Genomic DNA, 27,203 nt, shown 5'->3' on the forward strand with positions numbered 1-27,203 from the left:
GATTGGAATGGTAGTCGCCAGGGAGTAGAAGGAAGGTGAAAATGAAGAATCACTAATCAATAATCGTAAGGGTTCAGTTAAACAAGATGAATAAGTTTTAGACATCGACTGAACAACTACTGACAGTCAATAGTACAGTATTATACACTTAAAAATTGTTAGGGACAGAAAAGTAGTTTAGTGATGATGGATCACATAATTTACATGCTTAAAGCCCTAGGTTCAATCTCAGGTGCCACATATTATGGTATAGTGCTCTGGTCTCTCTCTCTCTCTCTCTCTCTCTCTCTCTGTGTGTGTGTGTGTGTCCTTCTCTTGTAAAAATAATAAAATTTGGTTTAATATAAATGTCCTTTCAATATTTGTCAAGGGACAACAAGATAGCTCACTTGAGTAGTTACCTTCAATCACTTGAATGGTACATTTACTTTGTCATGTACACCACCCAGATTAGAGCCTCGCCCCACTGACCTGAAGGAAACTTTGGTGCCCTGGCATCTAGAATTCTCTCTGTCTATCTCTGTTTCTGCCTTTCTGTTTGAAATAGTCAGCCTGTAGTGGTGAAACTCCAGTGATGACCAAAAAAAGAAGAAGATGTAGTCAAGAATTTAAATCTCTTAGATTTCTTACTACAATCTATTTATTTTTAATATTTTTCTTTTACTTTTTAAAGATTATTTACACAGGGAGAGACAGACAGACAGACAGAGAAAGAGAGAGACAGAGAGACAGAGAGAGGGAGAGAGAGAATGTACAGAGTACCACTTTGACACATATAGTGCTGGGAATCAAATCCCAGGGCCTCATGCATTCAAGTCCTTTACCCACAGAGTCATCTCCTTGGATGCTTGCCTGTACTGTGATTTTTTAATCAGTTATTCTAGTACTAAAAATAAAGCAGAGGGAAAACTGTCAAAATGAAAGTCAGGCAAAGGAACAGTGGAAGTTCAGAATTCTACCACTGAGCCACTCATACAGATTCTGACAGAAGTATTTGAGACAAAGTGTCCAGCTCCAGCATATGATAAGACTACCAGGGTGACTACAGAGTCACCATCATGTCCACCTATGGGCAATTTCACCTTTTGTACAAATGCATTAACAACACAGTGTCAATTTGACATTTGATAAACATACTCTGTAAGAATAACATCTTAGGGTAGTTGGGCAGTAGCACAGCAGGCTAAGCACACATGGCGCAAAGTGCAATGACCAGCTTTAAGGATCCTGGTTCAAGCCCTCTGGTTCAAGCTTCACAGGCGGTGAAGCAGGTCTGCAGATGTCTGTCTTTCTCTCTCCCTCTCTGTCTTCCCCTCCTCTCTCCATTTCTCTCTGTCCTATCCAACAGCAACAATAATAACTACAACAATTTAAAAAACAAGGGCAACAAAAGGGAATAAATAAATATAAATAAAAAAATAAATGACATCGTAGGGTAAATCTTCAAATTGTGTCACAACAATGTTTGGTTAAACCAATCCTAGCTTTCTTTAATAAACTGGCTCTGGGTTGTAGTTTTGTAATCTGATAAATTAAGATTCTGAACTTGATGACTAAAGACCTTTCTGTTCCAGCATTGCAGGGAACTTTGACTAGAAGCAGAATTTCCCTATCTTTGGAGTTAATTCAAAGGACATCTGAAAGCAATGGCATGGATTTTACTTTTGCACTATTCAATGTTTATTAAAACTTACTAAATTTTCCTCTTAGGATCAATCATACAGTAAGTAGCTTATCAAATTGTTGTGATAAATGTAAACTGCTTCTACAAAGAGCAAACTTCCAAACTAACAACATTAAAATATATGTTGATGATTAGAGAATAGAGTTCTTAAGGAAAAAATTAATTTGAGTTTGAATGTCAACTCATATAAATGCGTGTGTGTGTGTGTGTTCTTACAGAGAGAGAGAGAGAGAGAGTTAAAGAGACCACAGCGTCTAAGCAGCCTTCAATGGAATGGCACAGGCCATGGCAGGTGCGCTGCTATGTTCCATCGCTGGGGAGCCAGAGACGACCTGAACTGCCCCTGCGGCTACAGACAGACTACTGCCACCTCTCCAGATTCAAAGGAGGTCTCAAAACTTTACATCAGGCTCAACCTGACACTGTTGACTGGCTACGGAAGAAGGGCAAACGCTAGAAGAAGAAGAATGGAATGGGGGATGGGCTCAAACCCAAATGGTGCACAAGGCAGGTAGCACACTATGCAACTGAGCTATTTTGCTGATCCCTGTGTTATTTTCAAATGCCTGAGTTTCTGTCTCTTAACAACACAGAGATAGTGCTGACTTTACAGTGTTGTTAGACATACTAAATTAAAATAACAGATGCAATGAGTCTGGTTAAACAACAGGTTTTGTTTGTTTGTTTGTTTTTTGCCTCTAGCAAGTTCTGATTTTTTTTCTTTTTCTTTTTAGTTCTGGACATTTTAAATCCTTCTAGGTAGCCTGATCTCCATTCCATTTCTGGTTTCATCCTGTACTTCCTGCTTTTCCTGTTATTGACAAAGACCCTTTCCTTGACTAAAATTCTGTTTTTAGTGATTTAATAATGATTAACAAGATTGTAAGACAACAGGGATATAATTGACACAGTTCCCACTACCGGAGTTTCTGTTTTCCCCTCCATTGGAAACTTCCTTATTCTTTTATCGTTCTGGGAGTGTGGACCAAAATTCTTTATGGGGTGCAGAAGATGGAAGGTCTGGCTTCTATAACTGTTTCTCTGCCAGACATGGACATTGGCAGGTCAATCCATACCCCCACCCCATTTCTATCTTTTCCTAGTAGGGTAGGGGTCTGGAGAGATGAGACTTCAGGATACATCCTAGACTAAACATTAGTCAGACTCCTCTGAGCTCTCTCCTCAGTTAGGGTTCAACCTTGTCATATGGGAATTACAACTTTCTCCACAAATGATTTCATTCCCCATATCCCTGAACACACTGAGAAAAAATAGTAACAGTTTCTCTCGGCTCAAAGCTATGTTCCTAGAATATTGATCCTAACTTCCTAAAATATCTATCAGAGAAAGATCAATGTTGCCAAAAGAATTTATTATTTGCTCCATACAAACCTGATCTCCCTTTTCCTAAAGTGTTTTTTTTTTTTTTTGGGGGGGGGGGCAGTAATTATAAAGTCTTCCCTCCCTCTAATGAAATGTAAATATTCAAGAAAGGAAGGAAGATCTTCTACTAGTCAGAAATATCTCTTCTTGGTCCTGAAATCAAATATCTAGGGAGTTACTGCTTTTTCTCTCTAGCACAACAGGAGAATGAGAATCTAACTTCCTTCAGTGGCCACCTTATTCCAATTTGCAAAACTACTTCCTGTCCTGTAGGCATTTTTGTTTGTCCTCCACAGGATTACCAATAAACAAACCCAGACTGTCTAATCACTTAGACCTACTTTCCTTGACAACCTTTCTCACCTGTCCTCTAACTTTCTGTTTCAATGGTGTTGAGCTCAATCTTAACTGAAGTCTCTCTCTTCTACTGCAATAACACTGAACAGAAAAACTGCATGATCACACATCACCAATGACTAATCAAAGGAAAAAAAAAAAAAAGAACATGTTTGGAGCTCCACTTCCAGAATGACCTAGCTTACATCAGACCCACCTTATCATGAAAAAAAGTTGGGGTATAATTTACAAAAGCAAGAATATTCAAGATCTTAACCAGTAATCACAGGAATCAGGACTTGAAGACCAAGACCCTGGAGAGAAGGAAAATACACTGGTAAGGCTGACAGATTTCTGCCATTTTATTCATCAACACATTTGCTAATTTTTGTGCACACTCAAGTGCTGAGATGCCAAGAAGAAAGCTCAGATATTTTGGCTCACTATACATCTTGTTAAAAAAAAAATAGAGATCAGTTTTACCCAAAAGAGGTAGGACTGGAAACATCAAAATTGTAAAGAAGAGAGAAGTAAGATCAATATCTACCTAATATTTCCCTTCAAGTATCCTAAGTGGCATGTACAGAGAAAGTGATATACATGGAAAAAAGCAGAAGAAAGAAAGGAAGGGAGGGAAGAAGGGAAAGGAATTAAGGAAGAATAGCTAAATATATTTTTGGTAGGGTTAGAAGATGAAGGAAAAAAGTGTAGAGTTAAGACTCACCAAGAAGGAAGACCCCTGTAAATACCTCAGGTTTCCATATCTCTAAAGAATTATACTTTGAAAATAAAATAAAACCAAAAGTAAAGTATTTCTTAACAAAAGATGAGAATCAAATCTTTTTAATTCTTTATTAAAGCATAGTAGATTACCCACCTCTGCCTTCCAGATTAAACTTAAGTATACTATGACAAAAAGTAATGTTGTTCAGACAGTACTCAGCCAACTTTTTTTTCAAATACACTTTCTGACATTCTACGACTTAAATCAAGGGGAAAGACAAAAGAAAGTGACCTACTGGTGACCCAAATACTGAAGTAATCAGACATAGACATTAAGAGAACTATGATTAATATGCTCAACAAAATAGAAGACAAGGGAATATTTTAACCAAAGATCTGGAATCTGTTTTTTAAAAAAAGAAAGATAGGACCTTCAAGATGATTCATCTGTGAGACTATCTGCTTTGTTCTGTACATTATACATGTTTGAGCCAGGTCCTGGGACCACACTGGAGGAAGCTTAGCTCTGGGATACCTTCCCCTCCTTCTATTTCTATATGAAAAAGTTGGTCCAGAACCATGAAGCCCAAGAAGGAAGGAAGGAAGGAAGGAAGGAAGGAAGGAAGGAAGGAAGGAAGGAAGGAAGGAAGGAAGGAAGGAAGGGAGGGAGGAAGGAAGGGAGGAAGGAAGGAAGGGAAGAAGGAAGGGAGGGAAAGGAAGGAAGGGAGGGAAAGGGAAAGGAAAAGGGAAGGGGAGGGGAGGGGAGGGAAGGAGGAGGAGGAGGAGAAGGAGAAGTGAAGGGAGAAAGGAAGGGAAAGAGGGAGGTGAAATAGATTGTATGTCTCAAAAATATAATAACCAGAACAGATTCTGGCATGAAGGAATGATGATGATGTGATAAATCTTCTCTCTGCAAAGGAAATGAGTGAATTTCAAAACAGATTAACAAAAGTACTCTTCACTTTAGCTACACCTACCACAAAGTGCCTCCCTTCAGCCTGATATTTCAACCAAGGCAAAACTGGGAGAAATGAAGCTTTCTTGTCACCTTTAAGGAGACTCCCTTGATAATAAACACTGAGGCTTCAAGTCTCTAGTTTACAAGCTAATCAGGAAAGGCCAGTTACCCTAATCTAAAATAACAAGTCTACTTGGGGCAAGACACATACTGACAAGATAGATACCGGTTTAAGAAGTTAAAAAAATAAATAAATAAAAGAGGCTTGGGAAACTTTCCATAGGCCTAGGTTGACCAGAAATAGTGTACATACAGAATAGAGAGAGAATGGAGTCCAAACAAGCAGCACATATGTGGACAACAGATCCTGAATGCATGCATATAGAGAAGACAGAAGAGTGTCCAGTGGAATAAAAACTAGGCAGACATGAAAACAACCTGAACTTTGGGTTCCCAGGCCATACAGATTCCTCAAAAGTGAGTGGAAGCCTTACCAGATTGAGATATTTGAGCACAATGTTTTGCTAACCCTTCGTGGAGCCTTTAGTTATAGACATAGGAAAACATTCTAGGAAGTTAAGTTTAAAAAGAAAAGATGAGGGGGTCAGGCAGTGACACCTTTGATAGAGTACACATGCTAAAAATAAAAGTATGAGTGGGACTAAGTGGTAGCATACCTGGTTGAGCACACTTCTTACAATGTTCAGGGACCCAGGTTCAAGCCCCAGTACGCACCTGCAGAGGGAAAGCTTCATGAATGGTGAAGTAGTGTCTTTCTTTCTCTCTTCTTCTCTATCTCCCCCTCCTCTTTTGATTTCTCTCCGTCTCTATCAAACAAATAAATAAAAATATTTAAAATAAACAAGAGATACAGAAAAAAACTAATCAGAGACATCAGCTATACATAATGGGAAGAACATTTTAAGTCAGTTAATTTATTAATCACAAAGAAAAGAGCCATCAACAATAACCTCAGTTGTGGATAATAATTTCACAATCCACAGTTGCTCTGATGTATTATTCAAAATGGTCAGTATCTAATAAAAGTATCAAGATATGCTAAAAGAGAGGGTCACGTGATGGCTCATCAGTAGAGCACACAATTTACAGAAAGTGAAGACTCAGGTTTAGGCCCCTGGCTACCAAAAGGGAGCACCACAAAAAGGGAAGGCTCCTTGAGTGTGAAGCAATATTGTGATGTCTCTTTTTTCCTCTGACTTGCACCCTTTATCTAAAGGCGGGGGTGAAAAAGAAGAAGAAATGTGCCAGGAGCAGTGGAATAGTGCTGGCTGACTAGAAGCCAAGGTGATGGTGGGGGGAGGGGGCACTGAGGGAGAAAGAAAGGAAGGAAGGAAAAGAAACAAGAGAGTATAGCCTTTACAAAGAGAGAGAGAGGGAAAGAGAGAGAGGGAGAGAGAGAGAGGGAGAGAGAGAGAGAGATCAACATAAATTATCTTTACCCCCAGATGCTGGATTTAGCAAAGAGTTAATGCCACTATTCCAAATGCACTTACAAATAATAAATTTAAGCCAATCTCCATGTAACAGAATACTGTGCCACAGCAACTACAGCATATACATACAGTATTGTTTACCAAAAGTGTCTGTACTACAGCCATAAAACAAGGTTCAAAAAACATCAAAAGGGGGACCTGGTGGTGATACACTTAATTGAGAACACATGTCACCAAGTGCAAGAACTCAAGTTCAAGCCCCCTGACCTTACCTGCCAGGGGGAAATGCTTCATAAGTAGTGGAACAGAGCTTCAGGCATCTCTCTCTCTATGTCTCTCTCTCTCTCTCTATCTCTATCTCCCATTCAGCTTTCAATTTTTTTCTGTCCTATCAAATATAAGAATTTTTTTAATTTTAAAAATTAAAACAGGATATTATTTGAAAATAACAGAATTAAGCTAGGAGTCAGAAAAAATATATATCAAATAATTGGAAATTCAGCAACAAATGTCTTAATAGATCAAAGGAAAAAGCATAATTTAAGATATTTTGAGCAGAAAAGTGAAAATAGGATATCATAACTTGTATGATATTATTGAAACTATGATTAAAGGAATATTCAGAGCTTTGAACTCATGTACTAAAATATCAAACTGACAATAATTTCACCATCTTCAAAAAGGTGGAAAAATAACTCATCAAAACCAGAAATGAAGAAGGAAATACTTTGCCAAAACAGAAATTAATAAACTGAAAATTAAATACACAATAACAAAAGGTCAAAATATATGTATTGAAAGAATAAAACATTTGATAAATCTAAAGTAAGACTGACCCAGAAAAAAGAGGAAATAAAGAGAAGAAGGAAGAAAGGGAGGGAGGAAGGAAGGAAGAAAGGAAGGAAGGTAGGAAAGGAGTGTGGGTATTGTCAATTTCAGCATTTAAAAGGGGAGCTCTACTGAGAGCCTACATCTTTCTTTTAAGATTCAGTTAACACTTTTATCTATGAATTTGAGAATATTAATCAAATTCCTTGTAAAACACAATGAAAATGACACAAAGATAAATGGAATGTTTATAATTCAAATTTTTCCAGACTCTAATACCTGAACCTCTGAGGTCCCAGAATTCAGTCCCCCATACCACCATAAGTCAGAGCTGAGTTGTGTTCTGGTAAAAAAAAAAAAAATTATATATATATATATATATGTAAGATAACACATAAAGCTCTATTAGGCATGTGTTATAAGAGACGTTAAAAGGAGCTTTTCTTATCAAAAGCAGAAAGACAGAGAAAATTTTAAAAAGGAAAATATTCCAAAATTATGACTATCTCAGAAAAGATTATTAAACATTACATTAGAAGACAAAGTTTAAGAAAAAAGAACCATTAGAAGTATAAAAAAATAAAAGTAAACAAATAAAGCAAGATAAAATAAAATTTTTCTACAAAGAAAATTCAGTCATGCCCAGACAATAACTTGGATCCACCTGCATATCAGATTTCAGGCTCAGGGAAACAGAAAAAAAAAAAAAACTAGTATTGCCACAGGCCCTTTGGAATATAACTAAAATATGCCTACTAGCTATCTACAAAACAGAGACCCCCCAACACTTCATCTGCACTATTCCAGCCTTTAGGTCCATTATTGTTCAACAATTTGTTTGGCTTTGTATGTTAACTCTCTTTTCAGCCACCAGGTTCCAGATGCTAGCAGGATGCCTACCAGACTTCCCCGGACAGACAACCCTACCAGTGTGTCCTGGAGCTCTGCTTCCCTGAGCCCCACCCCATTAGGGAAAGAGAGACAGGCTGGGAGTATGATTCAGTCGACCAGTCACCAGTCAGCGCCTATGTTCAGTGAAGAAGCAATTACAGAGCCAGACCTTCAATCTTCTGCATCCCACAATGACCTTGAGTCCATACTCCCAGAGGGTTAAAGAATAGGAAAGCTATCAGGGGAGGGGATGGGATGCGGAGATCTGGTGGTGGGAATTGTGTCGAGTTGTACCCCTCTTATCCTATAGTTTTGTTAATGTTTCTTTTTTCAAATAAATTTTAAAGAAGTGAGAAAAGGGAAAATTCTGTCATGTATGAATTTTCTATCAAACATTTAATGAATGACTAATATCTTTCAGAGAATTTTGACAAAGAAAAACTTTTCAACCGATTAAAAAAACAGTATACCTTTGATATTCTGATAAAAAAGCAAATTATACAAAAATGTAAAATAAGTAATCTCACCTCTAATCTTAGACATAAACAAAATTCTTCAACAAAATAGCAAATTGATCCCAACAACAACTAGAAAAAAATTGCACATCTGTTAATGACAGGAATACAAGACTGTTTTCACTTTTTTTCTTGTTTAAAATTATTTATTTATTATTTTTATCAGTTACCAGTTTTGTTTTGTTTTGCCTTGCTTTTTACTTTGACACACTGGGTCATCTTTTTTCATAAAAAGACAAGGAAAAGATAGAGGAAGGAAAGACACCAGAACACCAAAGCTTCCTCCAATGCAGCAGGGTCCCAGTTTATGAACTTGGGTCTCCTGCATAACATGGCAAAGCAGGCTAGCTACCCGGTGAGGTAGCTTGTCAGCCCTAGTTTCTTTATTTCATCACATTATTATGTTAATGCTTATCTGATTTGATACCAAGTCATCACTAGCCTCATGAAACGTGAATGTATTTATTACCTCTTTGATTTTTGGAAGGGTCTGAAAAGAGTTCCACTGATAAAATTCATCTGATCTTGGGCTTTTGAGTTTTGGGCAAGTTTTTTATTACTGCTTCAATTTCCATATTTTTGATGAGTCTATTCAGATTTTTATATTTTCTTGACTTAGTCTTGGTAGGATGCATTTCTCCAAAAAAAAAAAAAAAAGTACTCATCTTTTTTTTTTGGATTCACAAATTTATTGACATATTTTTTCATAATAGGCTCTTATGATCCTTTGTATTTGTATGGTATCTTTTGCAAGAAAAACTTTTTAAAATAAAACCCAAAAAGCTCTAACCTAAATAAACTATTTATAAATTGAAATTCATTCAAACTAGTCTGTTTTTTGTTAGACAAAGAAACATTACAAAATCACAAGTCAAAGTGTAGAAGTATCTGATATATATATATCATGATTTTTGTGCCTAAAAATATCAAGAGAATTTCATAAAAATCAATAAGAAAAAAAACTTCAATGGGGAAAATAAAATCTTGAACTAGCAATTTACAAAAGAGATTATCCAACTGGTCAATGAAACATGAAAAAGTGTTCAACATCACTTGTTGGAGAGCCTCTGATTTCTTGGTAGACCCCTGAATTATAATGCCTGTTATTTCTCCGCTGAACTATTTATCTTAATTACTAACATTATACTAGGTATATATTACACCAGACATATCAGAAATTCTTCATTATCTCTGTAGTTCTGTCTCCAGCCCCTAGGGGTGTTGGGGCCAAATCTGGGTAAATATAGATAGTAGTCAACAGGCTCTTCAGGCCTACATGAAGCCTGCCTTATCTGTTACCCCTTGAATTATGCCTACATCCTCACTAGAGTTGAAGATAACACATATACAGTGGTCTACATACTATGATATACAGTGGTCTACATACTATGAGAGAGATAATTCAACTGTGTATGGCTTCAAGATGTTTATGTACCCTAGTATTTTTATATTTTACATAGCTGTGTGCACACATACCGAATGAATAAAGGGACAGCGAGTCCACATCCCACTTACACATTTAAAAAAAAAAAAATTCATTTTTAAAATGTATGTCAGGTGTCTGTCACTCCGTATCACCTTTTTTCTCTCACTTCTAATGATGTAATAAAGTTTATTTCTCTACCCTGTGACACAAACAAAACTTTGTTCCCTAGTATCCAGAGAATTCCAGAGCGTTTTATTGAGATAATCACTTGCTGAGAAAGTACAAATAAAAAACACAATGAATGCTGGTTTCAGTGGTACATAAACTAAAATTAAAATGATACCGATAAAAAATAGCTCTTGCACAAGTATGACACGCAAATTTGTGAAGCATTTCATATTAAAAAAAAACACAAAAGGCTATAATGAGATATCATTTTTCATCCACTATCATTACTCCTACCAGTAATCGGTGTGAGCAAAAAAAAAGGAAGTGAATCAAAATGTCTACAGTCAATGAAGTTTTTGTTTTCTTTGTTTTGTCACTGAAGAAAGTTTACCACTTTGGGGTGGTGTTTCCTGGTAGAAAGAGACAAAAACAAAAAAACAGGAGAGGGGGAAGATAGGGCGCTGTGGCGGGTAAGGCTCAAATATGAGTCTCACACACACACACACATGAAAAACCAGAGCTATCTTGCTGACCCAGTAAATAAGTATTTAAAGGGGCATAGACAATGAAAAAAAAAAAACCTAAAATGTAGGCAGAAAAAAAAATGCTATTACTAGATCCAGTAGCATGAAAGAACATCACAAAGAAATGGCTGATGACTATAAAACAAAGTGAACACTGTGTGACTCTATTTGTACAGAAATTTCTACAGAGAACTGAGAATAAGGAGCACCTTTTCAGTGCAGGTACTGATTAAAAGAAGACAAAGAACTGACCCTAGGAATAAAGAGACTATTTTATTTTTTGATATTTAAAGACTATACCAATGGTTCACTTTGTGAAAAATGTATAGAGCTGCAACTTGAGATTCACATATTTGTATGTGTGCTAACCTTCAATGACAAAGTTTCTTTAAAAAATATTGCTGCTAACTGGTCCTGTCAGTATCTAAGATACAGTTATTTGTAAATAGCATTAAACAACATAAATCATGGTGAGGTCATGTACGATACTGTAAATCAAGCTCCCAAATAACTTGATTATAATAATTATATAATAATTATAATAATAATAATAATAGCTATTGTCTTCTTAAACTAAGACAGCAAGGAACCTTCCTCATTATCTTTAAAATCCATTATACACCCTGTCTTAGAACCTCTGAGACATTGCTTACATTTCTTCATGCTTCTCCTCTTGATCCCTTCCCCTGTGACACTGCTTCTGCTGACCTCAACTGAATCAATGCAACCAGTACCACCAGGCCACATTTCTCCTTGGACTGTATCTAGAGATGCCAAGCCTGAGAAGTCAACCCTCCAACTCTAATAATCTGGTGAGACCTTTCCTAACACATGGGACTCTCTAGTTCCATTACAAACAGCACATTCCCTACAAAGTTATAGACCCTAGATACACATATAGCCTAACGGACATGTGTATCTATAAGTCAGGGGAAAATACATACCTCAAAGTCAAAGTTCAAATAGTTTGCTGTGAATAGACTTAGACTTAATAAGTGCAGCAAGCATGTAGAAAGACCAAAAGAAGATCAACATAAAGTACCTAATCAAATATTTACTACTTAGGCCTAGACACGCTCCTTTCCTACCCCCTACTTTCCTTCCTGCAATCACTTTACATCTAACCTTGTCAGATAAAGTAAGGACTACAAAAGCTGGATAAGAGCAAGACACTGACCAACTTTAATGATGGTCTTCTTGGTCACTACCAGGCCACCCCATCATCTGGGGCTCTAGTCAGGAAATCTTTGGATTCTCATAAAAATATGATGGGCCTAGATATTTAATGAATCCCTCTCTCCAACATCACTGGTCACTTCCATCAGGAACATCATCATAAGCCCTCTTGTGGGTCTCTACAGGGTCTTTCCTTTACTGTAGAGCAACAATGGTAGGGACTGCCCCAACTCTCTGAAGGGAGGCTGGCCAGCCTACTAAGCCACTTGAAGACTGTTACTGAAATGAATGCACCCTAGAATGTTCCTGGCTGTGACCATGGACTATGAGCTCAGACTGACAGAGACTCAGAGGTTACATAGTCTCCTGTGCTAAACAGGAATATATATGGGTGCTCGGGAGATTAATGGTGTAGACAGTTAATGGTATTTATATACTTTCCTCATGTTTGAGACCTACTCTCTGCCTTAATCCAACTTTCTAGACCTATTCTCAACTCTGACACCATCTTCCCAGATAATACTTTTAGCACACCTGCACATTAGCTATCAGGCTCAGGCAAAATTTACCAAAGTCATGGGCCCCTTTAAACATACCCAAAATAGATTTCCTAGCTTCTTTCTACATAAAGACCTCTAGTTTCATCTGTTCTATTTTTTTTTGGGGGGGGGGTTCCTGTTTTTTAAACAATTTTCCATGCTTTATATCTTACCACCTTTCAGCCACCAAGTCATCATCCTAACTTTCCTGAGCATATGACCTCACTATGTGTCCTGGAACATCACCTCTCCAGAGCCCTACCTAACAAGGAAAAGATAGAAATAGACTGGGGCTATGGACTGACCTTCCAACATCTACATCCTGTGGAGAAGCAAGTACAGAAGCCAGACCTTCCACCTTCTGCACCCCATAAAGAATTTTGGTCCATACTCCCAAAAGGATAAAGAATAGGAAAACTTCCAATGGAGAAGATAGGACATAGAACTCCAGTGATGGGAATCTCTGTAGAATTGTACCCCTGTTATTTTATAATCTTGTTAATCATTATTAAATCACCAATAAAAAAATTGGAAAGAAAAATGTGGGGTGGGGTGGTGATGCACCTGGTTGAGCACACATGTTACAATGCACAAAGGCCCTGTGTTAAGTCTTTGGTCCCCGCCTGCAGGGGGAAAGCTCTACAAATGGTGAAGCAGTGTTGTAGGAGTCTCTCTGTCTCTGTCCCTCTCTATCTCCCAATTCCCTCTCAATTTTTGGCTGTCTCTATCTAATAAATAAATAAAGATTTTTTAAAAAGGGGGGGGGGGACAGGAGGTGACACACTGGGATAAGTGCACACAGTGCAAAGCTTAAGGACTTGTGCAAGGATCCTGGTTCGAGCCCCCAGCTCCCCACCTGCAGGGGGGTCACTTCATAAGCAGTGAAACAGGTCTATTGGTGTCTATCTTCTTCCCTCTCTATCTTCCCCTCCCTCTCTCAATTTCTCTCTGTCCTATTCAAAAAATATAAAAAAAAAATAGCCACAGGAGCAGTGGATTCATAGTGCAGGCACCAAACCTCAGTGATAACCCTGGAGGCAAAAAAAAGAAAAAGGAAGAAAGAGATGAGAGAGAGAGAGAGAGAGAGCTAGTTCTTTAAAAAAGAAAAAAAAAAGAAATAATGCTTCTTTATGGCTACAGATGATACATGTAACATAAAGCAGGTAAAATGATGTAAGTTTTTAAGCCTGTACATAGGACTCAAGGAGATTTTCTAGAACTCAAATTAAATTTACTCCCCCTGCTCTTAGAATATTTCAACATCTTCCTAATGTGGCCTCTGCCTTTCTCACCAAACATGTTTTACAACCTCTTCTAGTATGTCATTCTATCCACTCTCCAACTCACCAAAGGAAGTCACATTGTTTCTACAAGAGATGTCAAAACTTTAATATACACAATTTCACTTCCTAGCTCTTTTTCCTACTCTCAGAACCACTTTAGTTAGTCCCATACCTTCCTCCCTTAGCAAAGCCAACCTTCTTTCATCATAAATATTATTACCAAGTCCCAGTTGGATGCCTCTCCCACATGCTTTCACAGACATATGCCCATCACACACAGTTCAGTATTTAGTGACTCACAAACTAGTCACTACACTGTTAGTTCCAGAAGGTGTTTATCTTTTGGTCAACAGTTCCCAACACTATGCTTCCACACAGTGGATACTCAAAAACTGAATCAAAATAGTAGTAAAGTCCTCAGAATTCTTAGATACACTCACCTAAAATATTTTCTCCTGGGCTAGGGAGATAGCATAATGGTTATGCAAAAGACATTTTTATGCCTGAGGCTCTGAGGTCCCTGTTCCAATCCAAGCACCACCATAAAGCAGAACTGAACAGTGCTTTGGTGTATCTCTTTCTCTATCTTCCCTTCTCTTCTCTCTCTCTCTCTCTCTCTCTCTTTCTCTCATTAAAATAAATAAATTAAACATATTTTTTAAAAAGATGTTTCCCATTCTAGGGGTATGGATCGACTGGCCAATGTCCATCTTCAGCAGAGAAGCAATTACAGAAGCCAAACAGGTCTTACACCTTATGCACCATTAAAGAATTTTGGTCCATACCCCCAGAGGGATAAAGAATAGGGAAGCTCCCAATGAATGGGGATGGGACATGAACTCTGGTGGTGAGAACTGTATGGAATTGTACCCCTCTTATTCTACAATCTTGCAATCATTATTTAATCACTATTTTAAAAAGATGTTTCCTCCTTTCTATAGCGCAAAATGTTTACATGAGCTTTCTAAATTTATTTTTAAGCTTTTTCTGTAAAAAAAAAAAAAGCTGTCATTTATATATTGACTATGACTTAGACATTAACAATAAAACCATTTAAATTTAGTACAGATCACAGAATAATTGAATCTGAATCTAGATACAATATTGATCTCTAAAAAGCTGAAATTCTCCTAGTTATGTGTCCCACTGTTTGAGTAAAACCATTCAGAAGTCTCAAACTCTCCATCACTGTCTGTAAAGATAGGGAAAAGGAGATCAGAGATAGGGCTGACTATTATTTCTGTAACTCTCTCTATATTTGCCCTTCTCTCTCTCTCTCTTTTTTTTTTTTTACTTATAAGAAGGAAACACTGACAAAACCATAGGATAAGAGGGGTACAACTCCACACAATTCCCACCACCAGAACTCCGTATCCCATCCCCTCTCCGATAGCTTTCTATTCTTTAACCCTCTGGGAGTATGGACCCAAGGTCATTGTGGGATGCAGAAGGTGGAAGGTCTGGCTTCTGTAATTGCCTCCCTGCTTAACATGGGCTAACCTCATCCTATTCCTCTCTCCATCTCAGCATTTTGCATTTATTGCTTCTGTTTGAAATGCTCTAATCCCCACCTCTGTCACTCCCTTTGTCGCGGATATGTTAAGTGCTACCTTCCCTCCTAATCTAAGGTAGCAACCCACTCATTGCCCTATTTGAGTCACCTACATGTATTTCTCTCTTCTGGTTGATTTAGATTTTGTTTGCTTGTTTTAATCCCAGCAGAAAGGTAGCACAATAAAGGAAGCCTCTCTATTTATATTCTCCTTGCTTAGAAACTCTGCCTGGCCCATCAATAGATTTTTGTTGAATGTAGTGTCTGATCTAGTCATAAATGTAAGGGAAGATTTACCTAGGGAACTGGAAAATGAGGAAGAATTAGTAAAGAGAAAAAGGAAGAAGATTCACATGGAAAGAATAGCCCATGCAAAGACTCAGGTCAAGGCAGAAGCACTATACGAATGAAAGATTAAAAGAAGATCCATTAGATTATATAATATATATATATGGCTGAGAAAAATGCTAGGGATATCTGCTAGGATCTGTTGATATTAGCAGTTTGATGTATACAAAGGCAGCTACTACACATGAAAATTCATGAGTAAGTCGGGTTTGAGAAAAAGGACCTAGAGCTAGAGAGATAGCTTAATGGTTATACAAAAAAACATTTCCATGCCTGAAGCTCCAAAGGTCCAGGGTTCAATCCCCAGCACCACTATATGCCAGAGGTGACCTATATTCTAGTAATAAAATAAATAAATATTTTAGAGAGAGAAAGGTAAAGGAGCTGTATGTAAAAAATCACCAGGCAGTGCACACATTACCATGAGCAAGGACGCAGTTCAAGCCTCCATCCCCACCTGTCGGGTGTGAAGCTTTACAAGCAAGTACTGCTTATGTCTCTTGAGCACCAGCAATAACCCTGGTGGCAATTAAAACAAATCACTACAAAATTATATCAGAACAATAAAAACTAATCAGGCACCAAAAAGTCATTCAATTAGCAGTACTTTTTTTAAAGGAGCTACTACTACCTAAATCCAACAGCATAAGCATATCTTATGTTTTCCATGCTGATTCAGTAATGATTGCTCCATCTAAGAAATATTATATGAAAATGTTTCATGAGTGGTCCAGGAGGTGGCACAGTGGATGGAGCACTGGATTCTCAACCATGAGGTCGTGAGTTCGATCCCCAGCAGCACATGTGCCAGAGTGATGTCTGGTTCTTTCTCTCTTCCTAGCTTTCTCATGAATAAATAAATAAATTCTTTAAAAAAATGTTTCATGAAACATTAACAACTGACAACAACTTATAGATTTAATTTAATTTAAAAAATACTAACTCTATACACTGAAATACTATTGATGCTATAAATGGGTATGTCTAATATCAGAATATAATATTAAATCTTTTGAAGAAATAGGGCAGCTTTAAAATGATACAGGATTCTCCACTGGAAGAAAAATGTAGAGGATTTTGAGACTGAAAAATAAAGTAAAATACCAGAATTATATTTTTAAAAAATGTTAAAACTCTCTCTCTCTCTCGCCTCCAGGGTTATCATCGCTGGGGCTCGGTGACTGCTCCTGGAGGCCATTTTTTCCCATTTTGTTGCCCTTGTTCTTGCTGTTATTGTAATTGTTGCTGTTTATGTTGTTGTTGTTGTTGTTGGATAGGACAGAGAGAAATTGAGAGAGGAGGGGAGACTGGAGGAAGAGAAAGACACCTGTAGACTTGCTTCACCACTTGTGAGGCGACCCCCCTGCAGGTGGGGAGCAGGGACTCGAACTGAGATCCTTATGCTGGTCCTTGTGCTTCACACTATGTGCACTTAACCTGCTGTGCTACTGCCCGAGCTCCTTAAAACTCTTCAAACATAGGTCTTACCATTAATGGAGAAAGGCACAAGTGAGAAGTCATGGGATAGAAGGAAAAGATACCAAATATCAGAGCATATCATGTATTAAATACATTTTATCCCTAGTGTTGTATACTATCCTTCCATCCGACAACAACCTTCCAAGACAATGGCATTAACTGTGTCATAGTTCCATGCCCACTGACTCCAGGTCTCTTCCTTTAAATGCTTTTTAGGGGGCCCTGGGACTTCACAGCTTGTATAATTCCATTGCTCCTGGCAAACTTTTTTTTTTTTTTTTGCATACAGTGGAAGGCAAAGAGGCAGAGGAAGACTGACTGGGAGGGGAGGGGAAAAGAGAGAAGGGGAAGGGAGAGAAGAGGAGGGGAGGGGAAGGGAGAGAAAGGGAGGGGAGGGGAGGAAAGGAGAGAAGAGAGGAGGGGAGGGAAGGAGAGAGGAGAGGAGGGGAGGGAAGGAGAGAGGAGAGGAGGGGAGGGGAGGGAAGGAGAGAGGAGAGGAGGGGAGAGGGAAGAGCTACTAAAGCACTATTCCCCCAACTGTGAAACTACCCTTTCACATACTGATCTTGTGTGCTGGTGCAGGATGAATCTGGTCCTCACACATGTTAACAATGTATGCTCTACCAGAGCAGCTATCTCCTACCCCTGTATGCCATTCATTTGTATAAATGTACTATGTAAATGAATGTTTTTATAAAAGCAAAAATATTCATAGATTGTGAACAAAACTGACACCATCTGTACTATACATATAAGAGACTGAACAGAACAAGTCACTTGCCTTGTTTTAAAATCTTTCATACCATCCAGATAAACAAAGACACTCTCACCAAGCAAGCCATTTGAAGGACTTAGATATTACCTCCTAGGAGCTGGTGAAGAGCCGAATATTCCTTTGGCAAGTTTTCTCCTCTATTGTAAACTTGAACATGCATTTATGTTGTGCATTTTGTATTTATATTGGGGATACACTTAAGAACGGAGTCACTGTGCCACCACTCAGGCATTTGTTCAGCTTTAGTAGCTATGACAGCATAGTTTTGTGTTTCATGGCTCACAAAGCTTTCCCTCTGCAGGTGGGGACCAGGGACTTGAACCTGGGTCCTTGTGCATTGTAACATGCACACTCAACCAGGTGCACCACCACCCAGTCCCTACAGCATAATTTTCTGAAGTGGCCACATCAACTGCTATTCTTTCTAGCAGAGCATGAGAGATCCAGCTGTACTATGTTTACTCCACCACTTGCTATTGCAGATTTCCTTCTATCTATCTAAACCATTCTAGGGGGTGTATAATAAAATCTCACTATGCTTTTGAAAAAAAAAAAATCATCCCATCATTAGAGGACAATAGAAAGAAATTCCTAACTTATCCTACCAGATCCGTTCCCAATATTCTCTAAAGTACTCAATCTTAGTCCTCACTGCAGCGGTAGAGTTACATCTAATTACTTTCCACCTACAGAGTGGTATCAGTTGCAAGAATATACACTCACCACTCCAATCCCTGCTGACTCCGTTAAAACTGCCAGCACTTGAACGCACACTATGTGACAAAAAACCCTTTAAACAGACTCAAACAAATATCACTGCTAGAAAAGTTGAGGCCCAAAATTATTATACAATTTTCCATATAAAAATGCAATCACCAGGAGTCAGACAGTAGCAGGTTAAGTGCATGTGCCATGATGCTCAAGGACTGGCTCAAGGGTTCCGGTTGGAGGCTCCTGCTCCCCACCTGCAGGGGAGTTGCTTCACAAGTGGTGAAGCAGTTCTGCAGGTGTCTATCTTTCTCTCCCCCTCTCTGTCTTCCTCTCCTCTTTCCATTTCTCTCTGTCCTATCTAACAAGGACGACATCAATAACAACAACAATAATTACAACAACAATAAAAAACAAGGGCAACAAAAGAGAAAATAAATATATGTTTAAAATTTTTAACTAAAAAATGCCATCACCACATGCCACTTTCATTATAACTTCCCCCCAAGTTAGTTGTATTGCACAGCTAATAAAAAAAAAAAGCTTTCTGATCCTTTTTCCAGGCATGACATCATCTCCCCAGACAATAACTTGGATCCACCTGCATATCAGATTTCAGGCTCAGGGAAAACAAACAAACAAACAAACAAAAAAAGCTAGTATAGTCACAGGCCCTTTGGAATACAACTAAAATTGGCCTACTAGCTATCTACAAAATGGAGGATCCCCCAACTCTCCATCTGCACTATTCCAGCCTTTAGGTTCATGATTAGTCAAAAACTTGTTTGGCTTTATATGCTTTATACTCTCTTTTCAGCCACCAGGTTCCAGATGCTACAAGGATGCCAACCAGACTACCCTGGACAGACAACCCCACCAATGTGTCCTGGAACCCCGCTTCCCCAGAGCCCTTCCCCAATAAGGAAAGAGAGAGAGAGAGGCTGGGAGAATGGATCGACCTGTCAATGCCCATGTTCAGTGGGGAAGTGATTACAGAAGCCAGACCTTCCACCTTCTGCACCCCATAATGACCCTGGGTCTTACTCCCAGAGGGATAAAGAATAGGAAAGCTATCAGGGGAGGGGATGGGATACGGAGTTCTGATGGTGGGAATTGTTTGGAGTTGTACCCCTCTTATCCTATGATTTTGTCAATATTTCCTTTTTATAAATAAAAAAACATAAATAAGCTGACAATACATGTATCATATAATTTAATCCTTTACCCTCCATATAACTTGCATAATAGGCACTATTAGTACGTTACCATACAGAAAGTAAAACTACTAGGGAAGTTTGGTAATTTGGTCCGGCTCATAGTGTAAGTAACAAAATCAGTGTTTGTACTCAGTTCTGACTGCTAGAAAGCCCAAACTCTTTCACATCCAAGTGAAGAAGGCATAGAATGAAAAAATCACACCATGCACCAATGAACACCTTCTGATTGAAGTGTTATCTTTAAATTTCTATGAGTTTACTGATTGATCTTTAAGAAGTCTGTCCAGTTTCTCAGGAATCACAGAAAATATATGCATCGTTCTATAACAAGCAGAATTTTTAAAATTCACATGCTTAGAGTGGGTTGTATTTTGGTTTCTATAGTTCTCTTCATATTTCAGTGATTAAGAAACCACTAAAAGTAGGGGCCGGGCTTTTAAGCTCAGCTAACAATAGGGGACTGATAGTGGCACACCCAGTTAAGTTCACACATTACCATGTTCAAGGACCCAGTGCAAGCACCTGCTCCCCTCCTGCAGGGGGGGGTGCTTCATGAGTCGTGAAGAAGGTCTGCAGGTGTCTGTCTTTCTATCTACTCTCTTTCAATTTCTCTCTGCCCTATCAAGAATAATAGAAAGAAATACAGGGGAAAAACGCCAACCAGGAGCTGTGGATTTGTAGTACTGGAACCAAGTCCTAGAGATAATCCTGCTGGCAATAAAAATAAAAATTTAAATTAAATTAACTAAGTCACTAAAAGCTAAAGCATATTTTTAACCATCCCCCCAATGATACATTTACTTCAGTTTGAAAATCAGATATATTAGAGAACTACTAGACCTGTTTACAGCCTCTAGCTCCTAGAACATTGTGCTATCTTTATAGTTATTGTCATTAATATTTGAGTACCTGCAAGCAAACAATGAATTCAAGTTTACAGAGAAAATGTTTTCTTTTTACTTTTAGCCTTACAATTTCACATTTTAAAAAAAACCCAAAACTCATAGAAACATCAGTAAGGGTTCAAAAATAATCTTCAAATGGTATAGTTTACAAAGCCTTAAGCAGAAAAGGGAACTGTATGGTACCATTTTTAAAAAAGACTTCCACAAAGACATTAAGCTACAAAGGTATTATTTAAAGCCCTCACACATTTGAAAGCATCTCTGCCATGGAAATCCTCAATATCTCCATGATATAAATGTCTAAAGTTTCACCAAATAAAGAATTCTGATCTGTTTACTAGAATAGAAGGTGGTTTTTTTTTCTTTCTCTTTCACTTATTTCCCTGGGATCGTTTAACAGATCATTTAATAGTTGTCAGATACTTGACAAGACAATTTCATATGCTCAAAGCAGGCATCATATAAAAAAATTCTTGTTTTTTTTTTTTTTGTTTTTTTTTTAGCTTTTTGTTATCACTAAGGCTTCACTGCTCCAGGCCAAACTCATTCAGAGAGAGAGAGCTTGGTAGATCCAAGAACAAGTAGCCTGGAATGCAGTGAAAAGAAAATGAGGCAAGGGGTGAGTTCACAAGAGGAAGAGGACCAGTAGAGGACATTTTATTTTCATTTGTCATCAATCTTTTGAGTAGGGAAGTTATAGGAACTGATTTAAAACTCAAAACAGCAGTAGCACATCAGACTTGCAGACCTTGAGACCCCAGCAGTCCTGGGTTAAGTCCTCCCAGCACAATCATAGATCAGAGATGAGAAGTGTTCTGGTCTCTCTCTCTCTCTCCCTCTCTCCCTCTCTCCCTCTCTCTCCCTCTCTCCCTCTCTCCTTCTCTCCCTTTCTCCCTCTCTCCCTCTCTCTCTCCTTTTCTCCCTCTTCCTTCCCCTTCCTTAATGAGAATAAATTTTTAAGTTAAAATTCATCATAACTTATTCTCACTGTAACATAGAGAATCAGTAGACAGTTAAATTAGAAGTGCAATAAACAAGAGAATTGCAATTATTTATACCATGGCGGTCAAGGTAAAGTAGCAAAGAATTATCAAATTTGAAGGCAGTGACAACAATTTGCTAATGGACTCAATTTAAGGTATGGGGAGAGAGGGACTCTAGGATGACTCCAAAGTTATGGCCAAGGCAAGTGGGAAAAAAATACTACTTACTAACCTGGTTAAATACAAATATTACAATGCACAGGGGACTGGGTGGTGGTGCACCTGGTTGAGCACACATGTTACAATGTACAAGGACCCAGGTTTGAGCCCCTGGCCCATACCTGCAGGGGGGAAGCTTCACAAGTGGTGAAGCAGGGCTGCAGTGCAGATGCCTCTCTCTCCCACACTATCTACCCCACCCACTCAATTTCTGGCTGTCTCTATCCAATAAATAAATATAATAAAAATTTTTAATATATTACAATGCACAAGGACCCAGTTTCAAGGCCCTGGTCCCTACCTGCAGGAGGAAAGTTTTGAGAGCAGTGAAGCAGTGCTCTATTACTCTCTCCTTTACATCTCCCCCTCTACCCCCTCAATTTCATCTCTCTTGTCTTTGTCCAATAAACAAATAAATGAATGTTTTCCTTTTCTTTTTTCATTGGGGGGATTAATGGTTTGCAGTGGATACAATTGTTAACACATGTGCAAAATTTCTCAGTTTTCTACAAAATACTCTAACCCCATGCTTAGGTCCTCCTCCACCATCATCCACTGGGACCTGAAAGCCCCGCTACCCTGCCACTTCATAAAACTTACTTTGATGCAATACACCACACTCAATCCATATTCTACTTTGTGTTTCCCCTTCTGTTCTTATTTCTCAGCTTTCTAGCTTATTTCACTTAACCTGATTCCTTCAAGCTCCCCCCAAGATGAGGTGGAGAAAGTGAAATCACCATTTTTAATAGCGGAGTAGTATTACATTGTGTACATATACCACAACTTTCTCAGCCACTCATCTGCTGTTGGACATTTAGGTTGTTTCCAGATTTTTGGCTACTACAAATTGTGCTGCTATAGGTAAACATAGGTAAACACAGATCTTTTTGGATAGTTGTGTTTGATTTCTTAGGATATATCCAAAGGACAGGGATTACAGGGTCATAGTATAGGCTTATTTCTGGCCTTCTGAGAGTTCTCCAATTTACATTCCCACCAGCAGTTTACATTCCCAATTTACATTCCCACCAGCAGTATAGGAGGGCTCCTTTGTTCCCACAAAGTCTCTAGCATTTGTTGTTACTGTTCTTTCTGATGTATGATATTATCACAGGAGTGAAGTGATATCTCATTGCTGTCTTAATTTGCATTTCTGACAATCAAAGATTTGGAGCATTTTTTCATATGTCTGTTGGCCTTTTGGATATACCTTCTTTGGTGAATATTCTGTTCATATCTTTTCCCCATTTTTAGATGGAGTCCTTTGGTTTTTGTTGCTGAGTTTGATGAGCTCTTTATATATTTTGGTTATTAGCCTTTTGTCTGATTTATGGCATGTAAAGATCTTCTCTCATTCTGTAAGGAGTCTCTTTGTTTGGGTGGTGGTTTCTTTTGCCAAAGAAATTGAAGCAGTTATCAAGAACCTTTCCAACAATAAAAATCCAAGACCAGATGGCTTTACAAATGAGTTCTACAAAACCTTCAACAAAGTTAATACCTATACTTTTTTAAGCTCTTCCAAAATATTGAAGACACAGGAATACTCCCTTCCACCTTCTATGAAGCAGCCTTCACACTGATACCAAAAGTAGACATGGGCACACACACACACACACAAAAAAAAAAAAAAAAAAAAAAAAAACTACAGATCAGTATCTCTGATGAACATAGATGCTAAAATACCTAACAAAATTCTAGCCAACCAGATGTAGCAGTATATTAAAAAGATTGTACATCATGACTAAGTAGGATTTATTCCAGGGATACAAGGCTGACTCAATATACATAAATCAATGTATGTGACCTACCACATCAATAAAATAAAGACAAATAAAATTAGATTAATTCAATAGATGCAGAGAAAGCCTTTGGCAAAACCCAACCTCCTTTCATGATCAAAACACTACAGAAAATGGGAATGATGGAAAATTCCTTAACCTAGTGAAGTCCATATACAACAAACCTACAGCCAACATCATGCTCAAAGGTGAGAAACTGGAAGCATTCCCAGGTACTAGAAAGGAATGATCACTATCACCATTGTTATTCAACATAGTGCTGGAAGTTTTTGCCATAGCAGTCAGGAAAGAGCAAAGAATTAAAGGGATACAGGTTGAAAGAGAAGTCAAACTCACTATTTGCAGATGATGTGATAGTACACATAGAAAAACCTAGGGGCCAGGCAGTAGCACAGCCGGTTAAGCACATGTGGCACAAAGTGAAAAGACCAGCATAAGGAATCCGGTTCGAGCCCCAGGCTCCCCACCTGCAGAGGAGTCGCTTCACAAGCAGTGAAGCAGGTCTGCAGGTGTCTATCATTCTCTCCCCCTCTCTGTCTTTCCCTCCTCTCTCCATTTCTCTCTATCCTATCCAACAAAAATGATATCAGTAACAATAATAATAACAACAATGATAAAACAACAAGGGCAACAAAAGGGAAAAAGAATAGCCTCCAGGAGCAGTGGATTCATGATGCAGGCACTGAGCCCCAGCAGTAACCCTGGAGGCAAAAAAAAAAAAAAAAGAAAAAAAAAGAAAGGAAGGAAGGAAGGAAGAAAGATCTAAAGGATCCAGCAGGAAGATCCTGGAAATTATCAGGAAATATACTAAAGTGGCAGGCTACAAAGTTAACATACAAAAGTCAATAGTGTTCCTTTATGCAAACACTGTCAGAAGATCCAGAAATCAGTCCCACTTAGCATAAACAGTAAAATATCTAGGAATAAACCTAATAAAAGAAATGAAATACCTGTATACTGAAAATTATGAGTCACTATTCAAGGAAACAGAAAAAGTTACAAAGCAGTGGGAAGATAAGCTATGTTCATGGACTAGAAGAATTAACATCATCAAAATAAATATTATACCCAGAGCCATATATATATTTAATGCAATCCCCATCCAGGTCCAGCCAACTTTTTAATAGAATACAACAAAAGAGCTTCAAGCATGTGAGTCTCTTTGCATAACCATTATTTTATCTATCCCAGCCCAAGAAACACAGTCACTTAAGGTCCTATGGGAAATGGCCAGGTGTGTGTGTTCAGAAGCCGGTGGAACCAATGATACAGTGGTAGAAGCCATAGAAAGTATTTATCTGATAAAGAATAGGAAAGCTTCCAGTGGAGGAGATGGGATATAGAACCCTGGTGGTGGGAAATGTGTAAAATTTTACCACTCTTATCCTATGGTTTTGTGATATTTTCTATTTTTTATTTATAAATAAATTCAATTAAAAAGATTTTTAAAAGAAAGCACTTATCTGCAAGAAATTATGTGAGAAGAACAGGATACAAGTTTAAGAAAAGATTAAAATAGTTGTCTAGGTTAGCAGGAAAATGAGCAGAATAGAAGACTATGGGGGGGGTGCCACTCAATGCTTGTACTCACAGATCACAGTTAAGTCTTAACATTCCTGTATAGGTACCACTCGCTAACCAATTGCGCCACTAGAGCTCCTTAACATTCCTATTTAACGGCAAACTATGACCAAAAAAACTATGACGGGGCAAGGCAGTAGCGCACCAACTTAAGCGTACATAGTACGAAGTACAAGGACCCACACTCACAAGAATCCCAGTTTGAGCCCCTTGCTCCCCACCTGCAGGGTGGTCGCTTCACCAGCTGTAAAGCGGGTCTGCAGGTATCTATCTTTCTCTCCCCCTCTCTATCTTCCCCTCCTCTCTCAATATCTCTCTGTTCCATCTAATAAAATGGGAAGGGGAAAAAAATGGCCTCCAGGAACAGTGGATTAGTAGTGCTGGCACTGAGACCCAGCAGTAACTCAGGAGGAAAAAAAAGAAAGGAAGGAAGGAAGGAAGGAAGGGAAGAAGGAAAGAAGGAAGGAAGGAGAGAGAGGAAGAAGTAGCACAAGCGTACTCCCACTGTATCACCTTTGAAACTATTACTGTTATAAACAAATACAAATTGAGGGTACACTCAGAAAAACAGGCAAAACTATAGAATGTTTAATTAGATTTAATGGCACGACATTTGAAAGGCCTTTCAAGTCAATCAAATGCAGTGACTGGCTTGAGCCATATGTAGTCCTGCTCAGTAGAACTGCCATCTACTACAGAAATGAAGAATCCAACCAAAGTGGAAGAAGGTATCTTAAAAACTAGTGAGGCACAAACTATAGCAGGCAAAATAAGTGAGGAGTAATTTGATTCCAGAGTCTTGAGCTGCATTGATTGATATTTACATGTTGGGCTAATATGCACTTCAAACATAGGCAGTGCTGAAGAATTGAAATTTCAATTTTATTTCACTTTAAATAATTTAAATCTAGAAACTGAAGCAATGTAAAATGTCATGACCCCAAAAGGAGTCTGGGACTATTAGCATATGAGTGATGATATCAGCCAGAGGAGGAGACACAGAGGGGAATGCATAAAAGGAGGGGTCTCAGAGCAGTGAGCTCTCTTGGCCTGCTGGTCACCTTCATCTCAGCATGCTCCTATTGGTTTGGATTTTGGACTTATCCTTACACATGGTGGTCTTGGGTGGTTTGATTGCAGATTTTAGACTTTGCCTATTCTCTTAACTAGAATCATCTCTTCATGATTATTGTGATTTTCTAAATAAATCCCTTTATTGATTTAATCTCAAGTGGGCCTATGTGTTATTGCTATAGTAAAATATTTTTCAATGAATGCAATTTGACCCTTTTTGGCAGGACTACATTTCGACAACTGAAAATTTAGCATTAAAATTCAGATGTTCTATAAGTGTAAATTTTCTACCAGATTCCAAAGACATCCTTGCAAAATAATTGAGTTGAATATAACTTTTTAATATCTCAATTAATAATTGATTAAAATCAATATGGAGTATCTTGATAACAAAAACTCACCAGAAATAGTATCTTCAGCTTACATTAAATATCTGTTAGTGGTAAAATGACTAAGGTATAGAACTGAATATAGAGGGACCAGGAGGTGGTTCAGTGGATAGTGTACGGGACTCTTTTTAAGCGTGAGTTCCTTAATCATGAAGTACGAAGTACAATCCCCAGTATCCCATGTGCCAGGGTAATGCAATCATTCTCTTTCTCTCTCTCATTAACAAATAAACAAATCTTTTTAAAAAGTAAAAATAGAAATGTTGAAGAAAATAAAGACATC

The 27,203-nt window shown here is 38.2% G+C and overlaps 1 protein-coding gene across 2 annotated transcripts in view; it reads right to left on the minus strand.

Moving 5' to 3' along the window:
• RNF182 (ring finger protein 182) overlaps nt 1-27,203 on the minus strand; it is a 57,825-nt gene that overhangs the window by 21,239 nt on the left and 9,383 nt on the right. For both annotated transcript variants that reach the window (XM_060189353.1, XM_060189354.1), the window contains exon 2: nt 5,820-5,911. The gene's annotated coding sequence lies outside the window, so the exon portion shown is untranslated. The remainder of the gene's footprint in view (nt 1-5,819; nt 5,912-27,203) is intronic.

The sequence above is a fragment of the Erinaceus europaeus genome, chromosome 4 (assembly GCF_950295315.1).
Source record: "Erinaceus europaeus chromosome 4, mEriEur2.1, whole genome shotgun sequence".
In the NCBI taxonomy this organism is placed as follows: domain Eukaryota; kingdom Metazoa; phylum Chordata; class Mammalia; order Eulipotyphla; family Erinaceidae; genus Erinaceus; species Erinaceus europaeus.